Consider the following 3,227-nt stretch of genomic DNA (forward strand, 5'->3'; position numbering starts at 1 on the left):
GTGGGGGGAAAAAATGTGTTGCCTAAAGTAAGAATTTTGACAAACCCAGTCTCCAAATATATATATTTACCTATAACAGGAGTACAGATTCTTCTTAGTATTTGTAGGCAGCCCCTTTGGCTTTCCAGAAATCAATCACACCTCTGCCGCCTCCCCTTGCCCAAAACAAAACACAAAACTTTTCCATCCACACTTTTCCATCCGACATGACACCCTCAGGCTGTTGTAACTCTGCTGGTTTGATGTTGTTTTGTTATTTTTTCATTGCACAACAATAGCAACCTGCCTCTCTGTCGAATCAAACCCACAATGCACCTGCTGTAAGTCAGACCTCAGCGCATTCACACAGATGAGCCTGGGGGGATGCAACATTTTGTTCCTGTACAATCAGTCTGCGGCTGAAGGACTTTCCCTCCAGGAAAATAAATACATGAAATGAAACTTTACAAATGATCGAAATCATCACTCAGGATCGTCTAATTACAGCAGATTAAAATGGTGATCTGTATGAGCAAAAGCTAAACCTGTTTCATAAGGGACTTAATGGAGATTGCAATGACTACACGCAAGCCATAGTGAGTCCAAATGACACTAAATTAAACCTCTATCAAAACAGATTTCTGAAAATATCTTATAATCAGGACGAAAACCCATTGCCTGTGGGTCTGAAAGTGAAAATGTGAGGAATTTGTGTGATTACATTTCTCACAAGAACAATGATGATTCAATTCTACACTCATTTGAATTCTAGATAGAACATCTTGGAAATGACATTTTGGTCTTTAATGCTTTTTAACAAAAGAAAAAAAGAGAGTGCTGCTGACTAAACCTTGGGAAGGCGAACACAAGATGTTGAGATATTGAGTTTTGAGTGTGTTAGAAGAGGGATGATTACCATTTTATTTATTTCAGGGACAATAAATCCTTGTTGTATATGAGTGAAAAATGAAAAGAAGGTGACCTGTTCCGACCTTTATTTTGAAGGAATTTATTGTTAGAGGTGACTTTAACCTGTGATGATAATTTACAAAATAAGAGTGGGAGTCAATAAGTTGAGAAAAACCGCCAAACACATCATCCTGTATCTTCTCTCATTAAACAGACACATATATTTAATTAAATTTCAACAGCAAAGTTTCAGAAGGACCAAAATAAACTCTCTACAGCTCCTGTCTTCTGTAAAAACAATTTTGAGTCCAACAACATTTTCTGAATAAATAACTTCAACAGTTTCCCACTGCACACGGTAACATCCTTATTGTACAAGAAACCATCCAAGCACAAGGATCTAAATGCACTCCTGCATATGTGACCTAGGCTGAATGATATGTAAAATAAATAAATAAATAATAATAATACCGCAATTACTTTAACAGATATTGCAATATCAGTCAGAATTTCAATTGGAGTGGTCATTTTTACAATTTCACTGAAATAAATAAAAAAGTTATTTTTGTTGGGTCTTATACCAAACAACCACATTCCCTTACACCTGGTGAATATGATTAGTAGGACGGGGGATGCCTTATATATGGTATGTTGTGACACATTTTACCTTCATCAAAAAACTGTTGCAGCTCCTGTGATTGGGATATTGCCATATAATAATTGTTCATCCCTAATGTAAACTTGTATTTGTTGTGGGAATTCGGTTAGGAAAAATTATTTCAAATTATCTTCTAATTATGATAATAAATGACTATAAAATCAGCACTCGTTGTTATTATTTTTGATGTATTTATTCCCTCTGCAAAAGGAGGTTTTCACCATGTCTGTTTATTTATCAGCAGGATAACACAACAAGCATTGAATAGGTTTGCACTGAACTTGGTAAAGGGATGGCTTTTGTTCCAGGGAAGAACTCATTTAATTTTAGGGAGGATCCAGATCATTTACCAAAAATCTGAATTTTTCTCTCTTTAGTCTGGTGTTGACAATGACCTTGGAAGAGGTCTGCGCTCTCTGAGTGCAGGGCATAGAGCCACTACTCTCGGGGTTGACGGTTCGATCATCCTCCTTCTGTCCTCATGGCAAAGGGTCCTTGAGCAAGACCCCAAGCACACTGTAACACACTTTCAGTAAAAAGTGATACATAAATAATGTCAATTTACAAAAGGACGTATACTACATGATAGTTTAGACTTACGGTGTCCTAATTATTAAGTGCTCATAATAATTTGATTTCTATTATTTGCCATTTAAAATTTGAACACTCACAACTGTAATGAAAACATGAAACTGAGGTGTAAAGTGGACTCAAACTAGATTTCCCTGTTCCACAGGTGGTCTGCATCAGACAGACAGGTGTACAGGTAGCTGTCATCCTGTTTGCTGTGAGTCAGTCATGTCTGCAGAGCTGCAGTTGAAGAATGAAGGGGCGGCGTCCCGCTGTCTTCGAAGAGAGTGGGATCAAAGACTGCAGCGGGGAGCAAGCTCTTTAAATGACACAGAGAGCAAGGCGGCATTCACATCAGACAATAATCCCCTGCCAAACAAACCCTGTGAGCAGAAATCAATGAAGACATGATGTCTCATTCATGCTTTAACACTGTTAACAGCGACGACAGTCCACAAAACACACCACCAAATTCAAAGACACGCTAAGACCAGGGCCTCTCCTAAACCTGTAGACTCTGCTGATGTTTTAGCTCCTCTTAGTGCCATCAGGTCAGTGGACACTCCAGAAGAAGTGATGGCGGTTAACACAAATCACTGTGAAGCATCAGGACTGAAACAAAGCTCACTCAATCCCGCCTTTGATTAGTCTGAATCACTGTTCTGAGGGTGGCTTTTTGTTTCAGGAAAAAATAACATTTACACAAAGTCCTTCATTCTCAGTGCAGCTGAAATTTAAAAAATCCTTTTACTGTTACTATTACTAAAACCCATTTGGACTGGATTTATTTCTGTAGAGGAGATGGGGCGATTTTACCATTACCTGCACTGGTATGTGATTTTCTGTGGCAGACAGCACGTCAGGAACACATGATGTTGATGAAAACTGATGAAAAAACATTCCAGTTGCCTGAAGGTCATTTTGGACTGCCATGAAGAGTCAACTTGACCAGCGATCACAGAGCAAGCACGGATGAGCTGACAGACATCAGGCACAAATAGGGTTAACCTGCAAAATTAGTTTGCATTAACAGGGTGAAGGATGGCGTCAAATACCCAGCCAGAATTCTTGTTTCAGTCTGCCCGAGGTGATTTCAAAGACTGCACTCCTT

The sequence above is a fragment of the Trachinotus anak genome, unplaced genomic scaffold (genome assembly GCF_046630095.1).
Source record: "Trachinotus anak isolate AG129_WGS33_773 ecotype Australia unplaced genomic scaffold, CSIRO_AGI_Tana_v1 ptg000021l, whole genome shotgun sequence".
Classification (NCBI taxonomy): Eukaryota; Metazoa; Chordata; class Actinopteri; order Carangiformes; family Carangidae; genus Trachinotus; species Trachinotus anak.